The sequence below is a fragment of the Schistocerca nitens genome, chromosome 10, assembly GCF_023898315.1.
Source record: "Schistocerca nitens isolate TAMUIC-IGC-003100 chromosome 10, iqSchNite1.1, whole genome shotgun sequence".
Lineage (NCBI taxonomy): Eukaryota > Metazoa > Arthropoda > Insecta > Orthoptera > Acrididae > Schistocerca > Schistocerca nitens.
The window spans coordinates 44,044,631-44,065,342 of NC_064623.1; positions in this window are offsets into that span (position 1 = coordinate 44,044,631).

A 20,712-nucleotide genomic window follows, 5' to 3' on the forward strand; every position below is an offset into this window, starting at 1 on the left:
TTTATATGTTCAGATGTTCTAACAAAACTAACGTGGTTCCTTTAGAAAAAACGTAGGTTTGTGTTAAAAAACATACTTCCGTGCATTTTTGTATGGTTTGTATTAAACAATTACACTAGCCCCTCTCCTCACGTTCGGTCTGTGGAATCGGTTCGTCAGTATTTGATGTGGTTTACGAAATATATCCAGCGGTAACGTTAGGTGACTCACCCTGTATATCATGTCATTTATGCTATTAAAACTAATCTATATTAACGCAGGTTAAGTACATAATTTAGACATGGTGGTATAATAACTCGTTATCTACATCACCTATCTATATTAACGTGTGTAAAATTGTCAGTTATAATTTGCGAATTAACTATGTCTTTTTAAAATCACTTTGATGAATGCGAATGGTTTTTAGACTTGTATATGTGAACATCACAAAATGTGGTGTACATTTGCCATAGTTTACTGACATTAAAGTTTTTTGTCTTACATTGTTTCACATAGGGATTCATGAGGTAATTGCAGCCAAAGAGCACAGTGATAGAGCTTTGACTCGCCCAGCATGAAATAGTATGTGATGCTGTTAAAACTTACAATGAACCTGGACAAAGAGTTTTTGTTAACTGAAAACCACCACCTTATTCCATTTTACGTATGGTGGCGCCATACACAACCCGATATTTGTAACTTCTGTCCCTGTAATCTAAGTTATCACGTTGCAAGCTGAATCTGTGAATTTATCACACTGTATGATGGTATACGTATAGTACTTCCAAAAGTCTGGAGATGCTTTGGTCGAGTGAAACATGTAAAGTAAAGAAAGAGTTACATGCGACTTGTGTCGGCTCTACAACTTCAGTTTTCATATACTTATTTCTTTGATGGGACTTTCTGGCACCAGAATTTAAATTATATGTTAACATAGGCATCCTTTTGGGGTTGTATTCTTGGTAGAGCGGATCGTCATTTTGTATACCTTTATCTTCTTGCATCGTCATTTTTTGCTACTCATATAAGAGACCTGGTTAACTACTTCTAGTGTCTCTTGATTCAGCTATATTCCATTACACTTAGTTTAATTTTCCAACTCATCTACCATGTCCTTTGCTATCTGCGACAGAATTTTAACGTCAGGTGTGAAGTATGAGAAAACCTATTGTATACAAATTAGTAAGTGAAAGTCGTGGCCAAAACGATGAAATAGACATGCCGACCAGCTGTTTCGTCGCAGGATGTACAGGGTATGCAACAAATCCCACTGTCATCTGAAAAGAAAACCATAACGTGGAAACTATTAGAGGCAGATAATTGTGGTTTGCTGCAAATCGTTTCGCAGATGTGAACTTTTTTCCTGTTACATCGGTACTTCAATGTGTGTTCCACTCACTGCCTGTAGAACATCAAGGCGATAATCGAGTTCTGCCCACGCGAAGACTACAGCATTAACAGTACTGTTTATTTCAATGACTGGTGAGAGTGACACAGAACGGTGTTGTGTGCACCAATCCATGAACTAAGCCCAAAAAAGGAAGTGTAACCGTGTGATATCGGGAGAACTCTAGAAATGTGCCGTTCACCTCATCCCACAAGTTCGAACTCCAGTGTGCGATTACACCATCAAGCTTGAAAATGATGTAAGGCTACAGTCCTTAGATCGGTGGTAGCAGGAACTTTTACCACACTTAAATGTAAACATTTCCCGTTATAGTGTTCTCTGCGGAGACAAATGGGCCTGTTACTTTATCGTGCATTAGGACTCACTAAAAATAAGCCTTTGGACAATCATGGATGTCTTATCAAGGCGCGTGGAGATTTACGTGTCCAGCAATAAGAAAAATTGCATCACCTGAAAAAAGTTATCTTTCGAGGCAGTCATTGTCAGCAAGTACTGAAGGCAGAATGGAACACGCGAATGCATACCGCATAGGACGCTCGTTTGGCTGCAGTGCTTGGAACGTCTGCTCCTTGTACGCAAGAAAGGAGTAACCAATTATGTAACATTTTTCTTTCAGGAGTGCTAGTTCTGCAAGGTTCGCAGGAGAGCTTCTGTAAAGTCTGGAAGGTAGGAGTCGAGATACTGGCAGAAGTAAAGTTGTGAGTACCGGGCGTGAGTCGTGCTTCGGTAGCTCAGATGGTAGAGCACTTGCCCGCGAAAGGCAAAGGTCCCGAGTTCGAGTCTCGGTCGGGCACACAGTTTTAATCTGCCAGGAAGTTTCATATCAGCGCACACTCCGCTGCAGAGTGAAAATCTCATTCTGGATTTTATGGATAGTTATCACTTCCTGCATTTCACTTGATTTATGGTGGCTGCACGGTTATACAGATTGCCTTCCACACCACATGCATGTAATACAGGGGGAGATCACTTTAAGGGAGGTTTTTTAGAGTATTGTACCTTCAACGGTTTTGAACCACCTAATAATGCTTGTTTTTCGCAGTGTAAGGTGGAGTGGTCTCCTGCCCTTCATTTCTTACATATTCCGACCTCACCATCGTATTCTGCGTATCAAGATGTTTCATTCCAGCCCAATTTCGATAGGGTAGAGTCAGAAAATGGTTCAAATGGCTCTGAGCACTATGGGACTTAACATCTATGGTCATCAGTCTCCTAGAACTTAGAACTACTTAAACCTAACTAACCTAAGGACATCACACAACACCCAGCCATCACGAGGCAGAGAAAATCCCTGACTCCGCCGGGAATCGAACCCGGGAACCCGGGCGTGGGAAGCGAGAACGCTACCGCACGACCACGAGATGCGGGCGGTAGAGTCAGTTTTACATATTTGCATTTAATCGCCGCGCGGGATTAGGCGAGCGGTCTGAGGCGCTGCAGTCCTGGACTGTGCGGCTGGTCCCGGCGGAGGTTCGAGTCCTCCCTCGGGCATGGGTGTGTGTGTTTGTCCTTAGGATTATTTAGGTTAAGTAGTGTGTAAGCTTAGGGACTGATGACCTTAGGAGTTGAGTCCCATAAGATTTCACACACATTTCCATTTAATCGATATGAAAATATAATAAATAAATCTAAAGTGCGCACCGAGATTAAAAAGTCAAGACTGGCGTACACAAACATTCAACACACGATAGGCACAGGAGTTTTTCTTCCGTGGAGGCAACCAGCCTGCTAGAAAGTCCGTAGGAGGGTGAGATAGCACGCAGCTGCACCAGCCGGCCAACCGCCCACGGACCAAACCAGTTTTTGCCAGAGAAAAGGGATAACGGCCTGCGTGTTCACCTTGAAAGCTAAACCCGCTGTATTGTTTGGGAGAGGCCCAGAATACGCATTTTTTGATGGACCTAGTGCGCAGTTTCACAGTTCTCACAGGAGGACGGCAATTACCTAACGTAGACACTGTATACTGGCCATTAAAATTGCTACACCACGTGCTACAGACGCGAAATTTAACCGACACGAAGAAGATGCTGTGATATGCAAATGATTAGGTTTTCAGAGCATTCACACATAGTTGGCGCCGGTGGTGGCACCTACAACGTGCTGACATGAGGAAAGTTTCCAACCGATTTCTCATACACAAACAGCAGTTGACCGGCGTTGCCTGGTGAAACGTTGTTGCGATGCCTCGCGTAAGGAGGACAAAGGCGTACCATCACGTTTCCGACTTGGATAAAGGTCGGATTGTAGCCTATCGCGATTGCGGTTTACCGTATCGCGACATTGCTGCTCGCGTTGGTCGAGATCCAATGACTTAGCAGAATAAGGAATCGGTGGGTTCAGGAAGGTAATTCGGAACGCCGTGCTGGATCCCAACGGTCTCGCATCACTAGCAGTCAAGATGACAGGCATCTTATCCGCATCGCTGTAACGGATCGTGCAGCCACGTCTCGATCCCCGAGTCAACAGTTGAGGAAGTTTGCAAGACAACAACCATCTGCACGAACAGATCGACGACGTTTGCAGTAGCATGGACTATCAGCTCGGAGACCATGGCTGCGGTTACCCTTGACGCTGCATCACAGACAGGAGCGCCTGCGATGGTGTACTCAACGACGAACCTGGGTGCACGAATGGCAAAACGTCATTTTTTCGGATGAATCGAGGTTCTGTTTACATCATGATGGTCGCATCCGTGTTTGGCGACATCGCAGTGAATGCACGTTGGAAGCTTGTATTGGCCATCGCCATACTGGCGTATCACCCAGCGTGATGGTATGGGGTGACATTGGTTACACGTCTCAGTCACCTCTTGTTCCCATTGACGGCACTTTGAACAGTGGACGTTACATTTCAGATGTGTTACGACCCGTGGCTCTACCCTTCATTCGACCCCTGCGAAACCCTACATTTCAGCAGGATAATGCATGACCGCATGTTGCAGGTCCTGTACAGGCCTTTCTGGATACAGAAAATGTGCGACTGCTGCCCTGGCCAGCACATTCTCCTGATCTCTCATCAATTGAAAACGTCTGGTCAATGGCGGCTGAGAAACTGGCTAATCATAATACGCCAGTCACTATTCTTAATGAACTGTGGTGTCGTGTTGAAGCTTAAGGGCAGGTGTACCTGTACACGCCATCCAAGCTCTGTTTGACTCAATGCCCAGGCGTATCAAGGCCGTTATTAGTGCCAAAGGTGGTTGTTCTGGGTACTGATTTCTCAGGGTGAAAATGTAATCACATGTAAGTTCTATTATAATATATCTGTCCAATGAATACCCGTTTATCACGTGCATTTCTTGTTGGTGTAGGAATTTTAATAGCCAGTAGTGTATTTCCGGATTGGTCAGCTTAAATGGAGGGCCATTCTCCCGCTTGTTAGAGTAACGCTTATTGGAGGACAATTTCTGATGCAATGACCCGGAGGAGTGAGGGAAAGCCAGCAGATGATACACCCTTTTACGGCTAGGGAAGCCGTTCCGGTGATGCTCTTGTAGCAGGAACACGTAGCGGGAGCAAGTGTGCTCGTGCGTTTATGCAGAGAGCGAGGAACAAAGTTTCTACTCAGTACTTTACTGGGAGAGCACCTCTGTCGAGAGCGAATCGGAGTGATACTCTATATTGAGTCACTCGTGACTAAGTGTGTGTTTACTGTGTTGGCCGTGACACTTGTTGTGCGGTGTGAATACAGACAGAGTATTAGTTAGCGCCTGCGAGCGAACTCTGAGTGGCATCGCCGTGGACTAGTTATCTGACTAGTTATCTGACTAGTTATCTGACTGACCATGCCAGTAACTAGACTAGGGCAGATAGGAGTCCTTGACTTCATGAAGGCGTAGTGAGAGTTAGATTGGCGATAGTCGAACCAGATAGAAAGATATAGTTTTGTTATTTCTCAGCGGCGAACGACGCAGGCAGAAGTCGTCGCAGCTCACGGTATTGTGCGCTACAGCGTAGGCGGTCCCCATATTTCCTCCATTAGAAATAACGTACTTCATTTATGTCACTCCACTACATTTCTCACGCGACAGTCTCCACCATACTTAGAAAAATTCGATCGGATAATTATTCAAGTTGAGTAGGCGCGGCTCTCAGCCATTCGGCCGAGTAAATATTATTCTTAAGGAAAATGAATAAAAGAGTTTTCCCACACTTTGTGTATAAATGTCATTAACAGGATTCCTATCCATAAGAGGTAACCTCCTATACCGAAAAGGACCCGGAAATTTGTGTATCAGTTTATCAACAAAAGATTCATATCATTTGGTTAAATTTTGCAGTAAATAATGTAAAAAAATATATCGGCTCAACCACTTGTTTATAGGGTAAAACACTAAGATTGACCCGTTTCGGAAGTCAAACTTCCATCATCAGAATAATAAAAAGTAAAAGAACCTGCTAAAACTCGCTAAAATGGAACATGCACCAGGCACAATAAAATTGGTAATAAAATTAAAACATCGTGGCTACTTCCCTTGTTGCAGCCGTGTCTTCCAAGGTGCATCTCCACATAGTCGTCAAAATATAAAAAACTCAAAAATGATGTCGCCTATGATGTTCAACTTCTAACCACATGGCTCTCTCCTCTATCGTCGTAAACCACCCGTGCGTCTTCGTTGATACCACACACCACGTAGCCAAACACGAAACTGAAACGCGAGTGGGCTCACGCGCAAGTGAACAAGGAAGTCACAGAGGTGTCTACACAAACAGATAACGTATACATGTTCCAAGGACCTCATGAAATTATGGTATCCTGACAATTGCAACAAAATGTAGTTACAAAATGAAACCAGTGAAATGTTTGAAAAAGTTATCTGTATCACAAGTTAGCTGTTCATTCAGTGTGTTCTGATTATCCACGCTACGTATCGTAATTTCCAGCTGTTCATCCAGCTTTTGCCTTTGTCCTGTCTCTGTAAAATAACGAGATCCTGATCTATTCCCAACTTGGGGTGTCCCGTTTCCTAATTATGCGTAGCTACAGCTGACTTTTCGAAATTATTAAGCCGGAAAGCATCGCTATGTTCTTCGTAACGTACTTTAAACGACCTACCAGTTTGGCCTACATAGCTTGCCTTGCACGCGTTACACTGAATTTTATAGACCCCAGCTCTCTCATATTTATCGCTTTCCTGCTGTAAATTATTTCGTAGTTTAAACCGCAGCGTATTATTGGTCTGAAAAGCGGTATCAACTTTAACAGGTTTGAAAATATTAGCCACTTTTAGCGAAATATCACCGAAGTATGGTATTGTCACTTTCGTAATATTATTCTTCCTTGCATTCGCGCGCTTTTTCTGTCGTATTAATTTATTGACAGCGTTTTGGTGATATCCGTTAGCTCTGGCTAGTTGTTTCACGATGTTCAGCTCAGCCGTTCTGCCTTCTTCATTCATAGGGACACTAAGGGCTCTATCTATCAAAGATCTAAAAGTAGAAAGTTTCTGGCTATTAGGATGACAAGAATTATTTTGTATCAACGCATCAGTTGTGGTTGATTTCCTAAATATTTTAAAAACATGCCTACCATTTTGTTTACTAATACCTAGGTCGATAAACTGCAGTTCACCATTTTTCTCTTCTTCCACAGTGAATTCAATTTTACCGTGTAACTCCTTAAATTTATTTACTATTTCTGCAACTTCTTTTTCTTGGCCATCAATAAGAAGCAGCGTATAATCTACATAGCGTTTGTAATATACAACTTTATCCACGGGATGTTGCGGGTTAACGAGGAGTCTTTTTTCCAAATGATTCATAAAGATGTTTGCTATGGTTCCAGATATACTGGAACCCATAACCAGTCCATCTTTTTGCATATGAAATTTATTGTTAAAAGGAAAATTATTATATTTCAGAACGAATTCTAACAGTTCGATGAATTCGACTATTTCTTGCTGAGACAGTGTTTCGTACTGAAGCAAATTTTCTTTGATGACCTTAACGGCCTCATTTACCGGCACATTCGCATAAAGGTTTTTAATGTCTAGAGATACTAGGCGGGCCGTGTCAGCGATAGGCTTATCCTTAATTTCATTTATCAAAGCTGAATTATTAGTGATTGAAAACTTAACCTCGAACACGAAAGATTCTTTTAAAATTTTATTGAGCATTTTAGTAATTTTGCATAAAGGAATGTTTCTAGAATTCACAATTACTCTAGCAGGTTCGTATAGACATCTCTGTGACTTCCTTGGTTACTTGCGCGGGAGCTCACTCGCGTTTCAGTGTCGTGTTTGGCTACGTGGTGTGTGGTATCAACGAAGACGCACGGGCGGTTTACGACAATAGAGGCTCTGAGCACTATGGGTTCAAATAGCTATGGATGTGTGTGATGTCCTTAGGTTAGTTAGGTTTAAGTAGTTCTAAGTTCTAGGGGACTGATGACCACAGATGTTAAGTCCCATAGTGCTCAGAGCCATTTGAACCATTTTTTTTTTTTTTGGTTCAAATAGCTCTGAGCACTATGGGACTTAACAGCTATGGTCATCAGTCCCCTAAGAACTACTTCAACCTAACTAACCTAAGGACATCACACACATCCATGCCCGAGGCAGGATTCGAACCTGCGACCGTTGCGGTCGCGCGGTTCCAGGCTACGACGATAGAGGAGAGAGCCATGTGGTTAGATGTTGAACATCATAGGCGACACCATTTTTGAGTTTTTTATATTTTGACGACTATGTGGACATGCACCTTGGAAGACACGGCTGCAACAAGGGAAATAGCCACGATGTTTTAATTTTATTATCAATTTTATTGTGCCTGGTGCATGTTCCATTTTAGCGAGTTTTAGCAGGATCTTTTACTTTTTATTCGTCTGATGATGGAAGTTTGACTTCCGAAACGGGTCAATCTTAGTGTTTTACACTATAAACAAGTGGTTGAGACGATATATTTTTAACGTTGACATTCACAACCTCGACCTCTTATCCAGTATGGATAAAATCAAAGCAATAAATAATATTTTCCGTTAGTTTAATTTTTCTCTTACTCTAACTAGCAATACTCCATTACCCATGTATCCCACTAGTTACGTAAGAAAATAGAATACTTTTGTGTCTTTTCCTTACAACAGACGACTCCAGAATATATTTAGAGCTGAAAGTTTCTCAGGCATTTCTTTTTGGTACGTTAGGAGCGTCTGTCTGACTTCTGTAGTAGTGTGGGATGGAAATTGCTTCTTGCAGGAGCCAAAGTGTACTTGTCAGATCAATCCGTTGCGCAACTCGTCAACATAACACCCACACACTCACAAGGATGATGCCCCTTAACGGGTTTAATTAGGTTGTGAAATGAAATGATTGTATGGTACTGATGGCCGGGAGTACCCACATGGGGAACCTCGGCAGCCGAGTTGCAACTCTTTTCAGTTGACACCACACTGTGCGACTTGCATGTCGATGATAACGGAACGATGGTGGGGACAACTCAACACCCATTCCCCGAACGGAAAAGTCTCCGACTCAGGGGGGAATCGAACCTGGTCCGCTGCCTGGTAATCAAACGAAAAAATGGTTCAAATGGCTCTGAGCACTATGGGACTCAACTGCTGTGGTCATAAGTCCCCTAGAACTTAGAACTACTTAAACCTAACTAACCTAAGGACAGCACACAACACCCAACCATCACGAGGCAGAGAAAATCCCTGACCCCGCCGGGAATCGAACCCGGGAACCCGGGCGTGGGAAGCGAGAACGCTACCGCACGACCACGAGATGCGGGCGGTAATCAAACGCAAAGACTATTCAGGTAAGGAGGTAGACTATTCCGCTCATGTTACTTCATTGTACATATACTACTGCTAATCGTTTAGAGTTCTGTAAAACACTAAACGAAGTAAGTATGTACTTTTTTCTGTGTTTTTTTTCTGTCTTTCCTCTCTTAACGTTGCTTATCTTGAATTGTAATCATATGTGTCTACAGATGCAATGTAATATATTACGTAGAATTAATATTGGTATTTTATTGTGTAATATTAATTCCACGTATGCATGTCACTTCGTTGAATTTTAGGAACTTCGAAAAGATAGCAAAATCAATATTTGCGAATAAAACTACGGAGGAGCGATGGTGAGTTATGTTCCGTTACAAATACAAGTTAAGCAAGATGTGAGCTGTCTGTTGACTGTTTCTGATATACTAAAACTGTATTGGAATCTATGTCAGGGCCGAGTTTCCTAACGGTTTAATTTTGGTGAAATAAGAAATGAATGGGCGAACGGCGAGTCGGGGACGATGCTCTGCCGGGCGCCCACTGTTGTTTCTGGAAATCTGCGGTCTTACTATTAAAGTAACTTGAGTGGTCGAGTTTCGTTCATCTTTTGGACCAGTGAGGGTGTATTTATGACGTCTTCTGACTGCGAGACAGCGTAGCGTCGGCACAAGATAACTTGGAGCAGTCGTGCCAGGAAAACCTGAGCACAGAGCATCGCAGACATTCATAGGCGCCTGCAGTATGTACGTGTGCAGAGAACTGGCAGTGAACAAAAGCACGTCGAATCGTTGGGGGACCCTAGAGTCCGGATCTCGCACCTTCCATCTGTTTAGCCGACTGAAGGATGTACTTCGCGGGAAGACCTATGGGGACGATGGGGAGGTTATTGACACAGCAAGAAGTCAGCTCCGAGTTCCACCAGTTGAATGGTACTATGTGCTACAATACAGGCTCTTCCAGTAAGGTACCGCAAGACCGCCGCATTAAAAGGATATTACTTGGAAGAATAGGGCTATTTTTCGCCAGACGAGTTGGGAATAATAGGGTGTATTAGAATCCTGAATAATACAAGCCGCTCTCAGGGAGAAAAGTGTTGCATTACTTACTAAAAACCCCTCTTACATCTATGATGCTAGTCGTAATGACAGCGTCAGAACTTAACGTAGTTGCCACATAAGAAATTGTCTTGACCTAACGCTTATAAGTTAACTAAGCATACTTTGAAGACAAAACGGATAAAGATTTGACAATTCTGTTATATTGATGCTGCGAACTCGCATTATTAAAGACAGTGCTTGTCTTCGGAAGCGGTAACATCTGTCAAGTACCTGGGTGTGACTATTCGAAATGATCTCAATTGTAATGATCAGATTACAGAAGGCGAACTCTAGATTGCGGGTTATTGGTAGAATCCTGAAGCGATGCAGTCCTTCAACAAAGGAAATTCCTTAAAATAAGTTAGCTCGTGCAGTCTTAATGTTCGTCTGTGTGGGACACTTACTAGTTGGGTCTGATTCAAGAGATTGAGAGGGTCCAAAGAAGAGGGGCAAGATTCGTGACTGGTACATTTAGCTATCGCGAGCGCGTTACAAATCTCAAAGAAAGTTTGAATTGGGACACACTTGCAGATAGAGGACGCGCTAAACGGAAGAGGCTGCTCACTAAATTCAGAAAGCCGATCTTCGCCGAGGATGTAGAGCATATATTATTACCACCAACTTTCAAATCGCGGAGTGATCATCATTCAAAGATAAGGGAAATTATAGCGTTCACACATTCGTTTTTCCCTCGCTCGAGCCGCGAGTGGAACAGTGGGGGGGGGGGGGGGGGGGAAACATGCCTTTAGCGCGAATTGTACCCTCCACCACACACCGCTTGGAGGCTAGCGGAGTATACATGTAGATGTAGATGTAGAAACATTAGAGTCTTTCATAACCAGTTAACAACATCTTCAAGTCGAAACTGTTTACAGCTGCGTTATTTCAATCCTTGTTAGCACACATTCCTTAGTGCTGACTGTGGTGTCACCGCCAGACACCACACTTGCTAGGTGGTAGCCTTTAAATCGGCCGCGGTCCGTTAGTATACGTCGGACACGCGTGTCGCCACTGTCAGTGATTGCAGACCGAGCGCCGCCACACGGCAGGTCTAGTCTAGAGAGACTCCCCAGCACTCGCCCCAGTTGTACAGCCGACTTTGCTAGCGATGGTTCACTGACAAATTACGTTCTCATTTGCCGAGACGATAGTTAGCATAGCCTTCAGCTACGTCATTTGCTACGACCTAGCAAGGCGCCATTATCATTTGCTATTTATCTTGTGATGCATGTACCGCCAGACCGATGTTCACCAATTATGGATTAAAGTTAAGTATTCCAGAAGCTACGTACTTTTTTACCAGACTCAACTCCTTTAAATGTTCCAGACCTCCCGCCAGCCTGCGTGAGTTTAAGCGCGTGCCTTTCGGCTACCTCCTAGTGGCTTGGCTGTCTTGCCAAGTCACAACACTGACATTGATTGTATTCCAAACAGGGATCATGTACTTGTTTGTTGGCAGCAGTACTTAATAAATAAACTTTCTCACCGAGGAAAGTCTAAATTTTAACAAATGTAAATTTCTAGCAGTAATAAACGAATACACATCAAATTTACTAGTTTTCTCAAAGATGTTGTCGTGTAACAAAATTGAACTGCCTACCCACATAGCAGTTTAAAACTCAGAGTTCTTTACTGTTACAGCATCTTTTGCTAAATAATACACTCCTGGAAATTGAAATAAGAACACCGTGAATTCATTGTCCCAGGAAGGGGAAACTTTATTGACACATTCCTGGGGTCAGATACATCACATGATCACACTGACAGAACCACAGGCACATAGACACAGCCAACAAGGCATGCACAATGTCGGCACTAGTACAGTGTATATCCACCTTTCGCAGCAATGCAGGCTGCTATTCTCCCATGGAGACGATCGTAGAGATGCTGGATGTAGTCCTGTGGAACGGCTTGCCATGCCATTTCCACCTGGCGCCTCAGTTGGACCAGCGTTCGTGCTGGACGTGCAGACCGCGTGAGAAGACGCTTCATCCAGTCCCAAACATGCTCAATGGGGGACAGATCCGGAGATCTTGCTGGCCAGGGTAGTTGACTTACACCTTCTAGAGCACGTTGGGTGGCACGGGATACATGCGGACGTGCATTGTCCTGTTGGAACAGCAAGTTCCCTTGCCAGTCTAGGAATGGTAGAACGATGGGTTCGATGACGGTTTGGATGTACCGTGCACTATTCAGTGTCCCCTCGACGATCACCAGTGGTGTACGGCCAGTGTAGGAGATCGCTCCCCACACCATGATGCCGGGTGTTGGCCCTGTGTGCCTCGGTCGTATGCAGTCCTGATTGTGGCGCTCACCTGCACGGTGCCAAACACGCATACGACCATCATTGGCACCAAGGCAGAAGCGACTCTCATCGCTGAAGACGACACGTCTCCATTCGTCCCTCCATTCACGCCTGTCGCGACACCACTGGAGGCGGGCTGCACGATGTTGGGGCGTGAGCGGAAGACGGCCTAACGGTGTCAGGGACCGTAGCCCAGCTTCATGGAGACGGTTGCGAATGGTCCTCGCCGATACCCCAGGAGCAACAGTGTCCCTAATTTGCTGGGAAGTGGCGGTGCGGTCCCCTACGGCACTGCGTAGGATCCTACGGTCTTGGCGTGCATCCGTGCGTCGCTGCGGTCCGGTCCCAGGTCGACGGGCACGTGCACCTTCCGCCGACCACTGGCGACAACATCGATGTACTGTGGAGACCTCACGCCCCACGTGTTGAGCAATTCGGCGGTACGTCCACCCGGCCTCCCGCATGCCCACTATACGCCCTCGCTCAAAGTCCGTCAACTGCACATACGGTTCACGTCCACGCTGTCGCGGCATGCTACCAGTGTTAAAGACTGCGATGGAGCTCCGTATGCCACGGCAAACTGGCTGACACTGACGGCGGCGGTGCACAAATGCTGCGCAGCTAGCGCCATTCGACGGCCAACACCGCGGTTCCTGGTGTGTCCGCTGTGCCGTGCGTGTGATCATTGCTTGTACAGCCCTCTCGCAGTGTCCGGAGCGAGTATGGTGGGTCTGACACACCGGTGTCAATGTGTTCTTTTTTCCATTTCCAGGAGTGTATTTGTAGATACAGGGTGTTTCAAAAATGACCGGTATATTTGAAACGGCAATAAAAACTAAACGAGCAGCGATAGAAATACACCGTTTGTTGCAATATGCTTGGGACAACAGTACATTTTCAGGCGGACAAACTTTCGAAATTACAGTAGTTACAATTTTCAACAACAGATGGTGCTGCAAGTGATGTGAAAGATATAGAAGACAACGCAGTCTGTGGGTGCGCCATTCTGTGCGTCGTCTTTCTGCTGTAAGCGTGTGCTGTTCACAACGTGCAAGTGTGCTGTAGACAACATGGTTTATTCCTTAGAACAGAGGATTTTTCTGGTGTTGGAATTCCACCGCCTAGAACACAGTGTTGTTGCAACAAGACGAAGTTTTCAACGGAGGTTTAATGTAACCAAAGGACCGAAAAGCGATACAATAAAGGATCTGTTTGAAAAATTTCATCGGACTGGGAACGTGACGGATGAACGTGCTGGAAAGGTAGGGCGACCGCGTACGGCAACCACAGAGGGCAACGCGCAGCTAGTGCAGCAGGTGATCCAACAGCGGCCTCGGGTTTCCGTTCGCCGTGTTGCAGCTGCGGTCCAAATGACGCCAACGTCCACGTATCGTCTCATGCGCCAGAGTTTACACCTCTATCCATACAAAATTCAAACGCGGCAACTCCTCAGCGCCGCTACCATTGCTGCACGAGAGACATTCGCTAACGATATAGTGCACAGGATTGATGACGGCGATATGCATGTGGGCAGCATTTGGTTTACTGACGAAGCTTATTTTTACCTGGACGGCTTCGTCAATAAACAGAACTGGCGCATATGGGGAACCGAAAAGCCCCATGTTGCAGTCCCATCGTTCCTGCATCCTCAAAAAGTACTGGTCTGGGCCGCCATTTCTTCCAAAGGAATCATTGGCCCATTTTTCAGATCCGAAACGATTACTGCATCACGCTATCTGGACATTCTTCGTGAATTTGTGGCGGTACAAACTGCCTTAGACGACACTGCGAACACCTCGTGGTTTATGCAAGATGGTGCCCGGCCACATCGCACGGCCGACGTCTTTAATTTCCTGAATGAATATTTCGATGATCGTGTGATTGCTTTGGGCTATCCGAAACATACAGGAGGCGGCGTGGATTGGCCTCCCTATTCGCCAGACATGAACCCCTGTGACTTCTTTCTGTGGGGACACTTGAAAGACCAGGTGTACCGCCAGAATCCAGAAACAATTGAACAGCTGAAGCAGTACATCTCATCTGCACGTGAAGCCATTCCGCCAGACACGTTGTCAAAGGTTTCGGGTAATTTCATTCAGAGACTACGCCATATTATTGCTACGCATGGTGGATATGTGGAAAATATCGTACTATAGAGTTTCCCAGACCGCAGCGCCATCTGTTGTTGAAAATTGTAACTACTGTAATTTCGAAAGTTTGTCTGCCTGAAAATGTACTGTTGTCCCAAGCATATTGCAACAAACGGTGTATTTCTATCGCTGCTCGTTTAGTTTTTATTGCCGTTTCAAATATACCGGTCATTTTTGAAACACCTTGTATTTTGTCTGTTATCTGTATTGCTTATAAGTATTGTAATTTATTTTGTGTATGATTAAAGTGTGATTGTGTCCAGTATCTGTGATCTAAGTCAATCTTTCTTAGGGATAGGCGCTCTGTGCCAGTTAATGTAAGAGGCATGTTAGTTCAGGACCGAAACAGACTGTCTGGGGGTTGCATTAAATCGACGGGTGTGTGGCGCTTTAATCTCAACAGTTTATGAGGTATTTTGGTGAATTTGTTGGAACAAAACTATTACATGTAACGTACATTAGGCCAGTTTCAAATTTTAAGAGATAACTGGCAAGGTGGAAGTACAGTAGTAGAAAATCGCAATCAAAGCAAAGAAGAAGGAGTTACAATCGTTTCAGCCCTCTCACACTGGCATCGATAATTCCACAGTAGTGTAGTCACAGATTCGGATTGTTAATATCAGATGATACGTTTCGCCGTCTTGTGGTCTCTGCCTAATCTGATACACTCCAAGTCAAAGCTGCAACTAACGGGAAAAGAATAAGAGCTGTAAAACACTGATAACAAACCACGATTTTCTATCTCTAATAGAGTAACGAGATTTTGAAATGATCGCGGGGCTTCGTGGATACCCAGTACTATGTCATGCTAGTAGTGAATGGGGCACTCAGGCGTTATTTCGCCGTGATGCGAAAGCCTACGGAGTAACGATAGCGTCATAAAATGACGTGTGATCCAAAGCAGAAAATTGATTTCCGGCTATTCGATAATGCTGTCGTGTGTTCGCAAACAATATCCGTTAATGCGACAATGCTGTAACGATAATGGAACTCGCGCCATAATTAATGTGAACCCGTTACTGAAAACGCTGCGCGTAGGCCAGCAGCGTAATTCAGCCTAGGCTTAAGGGTGGCGCCCGAATGGAGCATGATGCGGATTAGTGTACAGGCCTGCGAATCTTGTGGTTCAGCAGCGACGCGGCTCACGTTGACGCTTGGTCAGGCAGCCAGGAAAAAATCACCCAAGAACTGCACAGACAAAGGAAGTGGTTCCTTTTCATGAGGATGAAACCTTCAGTCCCTTGTCGTTCGAAAATATGTAACTTTATACAATTTCTAACACTTATCTCTGGCCAAAACTGTTAATTCCGCTGATGTGTCAAAGAAACTGGTATAATAATACGTACTCAAATACAGAGACACGTAAACAGGTAGAATACGGCGCTGCTGTCGGCAACGCCTATATAAGACGACAAGTGTCTGGCGCAGTTGTTGGATCGGTTACTGTTGCTACAATGGCAACTTAACAAAATTCAAGTGAGTTTGAACTTGGTGTTATAGTCGGCGCACGACCGATAGGACATAGCATCTCTGAGGTAGCGATGAAGTGGGGATTTTCCCGTACGACCATTTCACGAGTGTACTGTGAATAGGAATACGGTAAAAATGCATACTAAGGATAATTTTATAGGCCAAGGCCTATAAAATTTCGAACTTGTTCTTGCTGACCGGCGACTGGCTGGGGCCACCTGGAAGTTGCAAATTAACACTCGCAAGAAAAGTGTTCGCAAAAGAGTCGTTGCAGAAAAAGCGGCTGCCAATAAGTGCTCGCAAGAAAGCGGCTGCCAAAAATTCATCGCAGAAAAAGTCGCCACCAAAATGTCGTTGCAGAAAAAGTGGTCGCCAAAAAGTGGTCGCCAAAAACTGGCCGCTTTAAAGTGCTGTCTCTCTTTTGGTCGAAATGTTGAGAGTTTGTCCTGAACCGACGCCCTTACATTTCGCAGAAAAGGGAAACCGCCAAAAAGTGGTTACCATATTTTGCCAAAAAGATACGGGTTCAGGGAAGCGTCAACTTTTGCACAACATTTTGGCGGTTTTGTCCTATACCGACCCCTATACTACTAGCAGCTATGTAGCATACCGTGGTAGATTTAAGTGGCGTTTGTTTAAGATTACCGCAACTATATCACATTTAATAGCATAAAAAAAACAATAAATCGGCAAGGTGTCAAAAGTTAGGGTGTTTACAGCTCCTGGAGTCTTCCACAGCAGCCGTCACTGGTACTAATAGTTATTGACAAATTGCCAAAACAAGTGATGACAGTTCTTCACTACTGCCATTCAAGTCCCAAATTTGTCAAGGTAGTGGGTCATTTCGCTTGAATCGTCTGCCACAGTTCTCAAAATCTAATAACCCGACTGACAAAATGCATTTTAAACGGTCGCGGAGGACGGAAATCGCCAAGTTTCTGCACCATCAGTGCTCCGTAACTTTGCGCGGTTTGACAGCGATGCGACGTCTCTCGCCATCTGCTTCGTGTCTGAATATTCCCACAGCGACGGAACGAACTCCTCGCTACTCGGCGGATGTCAGCCGACGATAAGACCGTGAAAGTTTCCGCGGGCTTAAAATCACGGCAGACACAGCGAAATTCTCAACTGTGATTCCACAGCTGTGAGTACAACAACTCGGAAACAGCGATAAAAAATTAATATATTTATATAAAATGGAGACGGTATATAAAGCTTCGAAGGACAACCTAAAAAAAAACTCGATTAATACTAAAATTAGACACTACGAAATAGTTATAAAACTGCACCTGCTCTCTGCAGCAAAGTGCATTACCTTACTAGGACATATGTGACCCGTGAAAGGTTATCAGAGAAGCAGTGGAAATTTTCTATGAGCGATATGTAGAATAGCCGTTTGCAAAAACTGTTTCACAACGTGAAAACACCGATAAGACTCTCACGAGAGACGCATATATTGATAAAAAGGTTAGCGGTATAATAATATGGCTATAGTCTATCGAAGTTCAGATACTTGTAATCAAAAATAAGATCAAGTGGTTTTTCAGAAAACGTATATCGTAAGTGAAATTGCAGGACGAGTATTCGTTTCATTACCACTAGGATATATAAGTCATTTAGAACACTGTGCGATCCACATCAGGTGGGACTGACGGATGACATCGAAAAAGTTAAAAGAAGGGCAGCTCGTTTTGTATTATCGCGAAATAGGGGATATAGTGCCACAGACATGATACATGAATTGGAGTGGCAATCACTAAATCAAAGGCGTTTTTCGTTGCGACGGGTCTTCTCATGAAATTTGAATCACCAATTTTTTCCTTCGATTGCGAAAACATTCTGTTGGTACCCCGCTACAGAGGAGAAATGATCATCACGATAAAATAATATAAATCAGGACTCGCACAGGAAAATTTAAGTGCTCGTTTTTGTCCCGCGCCGTTTGAGTGTTGAACGGCAGAGAGACAACTTGAACATGGTTCATTGAACCTGTGCCAGGCACTTTATTGTGGATAGCAGAATTGTCACGTAGATTACATATACATCTACGTGACAATTCTGCTATCCACAATAAAGTGCCTGGCACAGGAACCAGTACGCCCCACACTTCCCCGTGTCACCAAACGAAGCGCAGCAAATTTTTTTCCTCACAATGTTATTTCTAACGACGATATTAATTTAAAAAAGAGATTTATTTCTTCCACTCCGAAGGTAATTGACAGTGAAAGTGTTAAAGCGGAACAGTAAAACCAGAGAAAAATAAATTTTGGAACTTGCCACAGACGGAAATGAGAACAAAAAAAGTAAGAAGATTGAGCAAAATTAGCGGTGATTCTACACCCCAAATATGTTCACATTCATTGCGGTTGCAGCTACACGATGTCTTCACAGAAGAGTTAAGGAGTGCACAGGTTGTCAGCAGTGTCAATGAATAACAAGAATGTTGTCGTGTTGTCGTCGCACTGCAATCTGTCATTTTCGATCCCCAGATGTGAGTGAATGTACGCCCCAAGGAAGGGGTGCTTTCATTGACGCTCTTTATGCCACCTCCTCCGGCCTTTTCGTGTCGATAGTGAGTGGGGGTTTTTGCTGTGGAATGTGCTCTTCGGCTGCCCATAAGAAAACCGCGTGATTTCAACACTGCGCGTCGCTGTTGTGACTTCCTCCCTGAGGCGTCAGAAGAACGGGAGATGTTATACCGGAGCCAAGGTATCCCCTGACGTCCGGCAACCCATATTACACCACAGAGGACGACGTTGTTTAAGCCCAAGGCGTACCAAAAGCACCCTGGTGAATACCGACTATTTATATACAAGATAACGGAAACAGACATTCCGAGAACTACTTCCTGCTGGGGGAGCTCGAGCCACTGCCTGCTGGAAGTGTCACTACGCCAAAACCTGATTGGCTGGAGACAGCTATTTAGGGGCTAGAACCATCCCCGAAGTTCAGTTCACGCCGGATGCCGACCTCGTCTACTGCGACCGTAGAAGATTACGTCCTCGTCTCTGAATTGGACTGTTACTAGTGTGTGTGTGTGTGTGTGTGTGTGTTACCATGAACACTTGTGGCAAAACAAAAGTGAAGTTTAGTGTGCCTAAATTAGGAGACTTTTACTGGCATCGATATTGTTACCTTTCGTTTGTTGTTCTGTCATCAACCTTGTGAACTTACTTCAATAAAAGTTGTGTTTGTGAAAAATTGCGAATTGTCAGTCACAACAGGAGAAATGTCGGTATGAGAGGGTCTGACGATCTCCCACTCATGTGAAACGTTCACGATGGTGTTTGGCAGAATTGTGGTGCAGTTTTGTGCTAATGTGACGTCATCAACAAACCTTACAACTCACATCAGCTTCTCAGCTCTGGTTGTTTATTCGCATGTGTCGACATTCTGCTGTTCGAAGCGTCTCCTCGCCCGAGGACGACATCGCAGTGCGCAGTGCTTCACAATTACAGACAAAGGTTGTGACCACCTTCGGACAAATTTTGAACTTCTGCGTCGGAATGGAGAATAACGGTGGTTTTCAAAAGAGTGGCCCTTCACTTCTCTTGCGAGTTGTATTTTGCCCAACCAATACAAAGAAAATACCGTCACATATAGATTCAAGGAGCTGATTGAATCACGTGCTTTGATACCATTGAAATAAATGAATGGAAAGGCACCTCAAACAGTCACTAGATCGGCAGTCACTACTCGATGAAACGAATCTATACATTTCTGACGGCCGCTCAGGAGACGCTGATAATACATCGTTTTCAAATAAACCGTTCGATACCATTCTTATTCTGACGATGTTTCCTTGAATTTGCATACTTCATCTCCTAAAAGGGAGTTTTCTGGATTATTATGCTCTTTGGCCGCATTCGCTTATTATTTCCTTTATCTTTTTTATATTTTCTGTTACTTTTTGGGCCGGCCGAAGTGGCCGTGCGGTTCTAGGCGCTTCAGTTTGGAACAGCGTGACCGCTACGGTCGCAGGTTCGAATCCTGCCTCGGGCATGGATGTGTGTGATGTCCTTAGGTTAGTCAGGTTTAACTAGTTCTAAGATCTAGGGGACTAATGACCTCAGCAGTTGAGTCCCACAGTGCTCAGAGTCAATTGAACCTTTTGTTACTTATTGGGCCATAATCGAGTATATTTCGCTTTATCTGCGGAAAAGATAATTACCCTATGAAATCAGTCTTCTTTGATTTATAAGTTACCAGCAGATAATCCGAAACGCACAAATTACCAAAAATCAATTATAGAAATTACATCCAGAATGGCTAGGCCATGTCTCCGCAATATCCTTTCTTTCAGGAGTGCTAGTTCTGCCGGGTTCGCAGGAGAGCTTCTGTAAAGCTTGGAAGGTAGGAGACGAGATACTAGCAGAAGTAAAGCTGTGAGGAAGGGGCGTGAGTCGTGCTTGGGTAGCTCAGTTGGCATTCGCTGCTCGGCCGCCGAGCCGGACGGACGTGTGACGGCAGCGCTAGGAGGGCTGGCGTAAACAGCGTCTGTGTGGCTGTTACGAAGGTCAGTAGAGCGCTTTGTTTACTTTGCATCTTTCAGTGATATAAAATGACAAAATGAACGAAATTAAC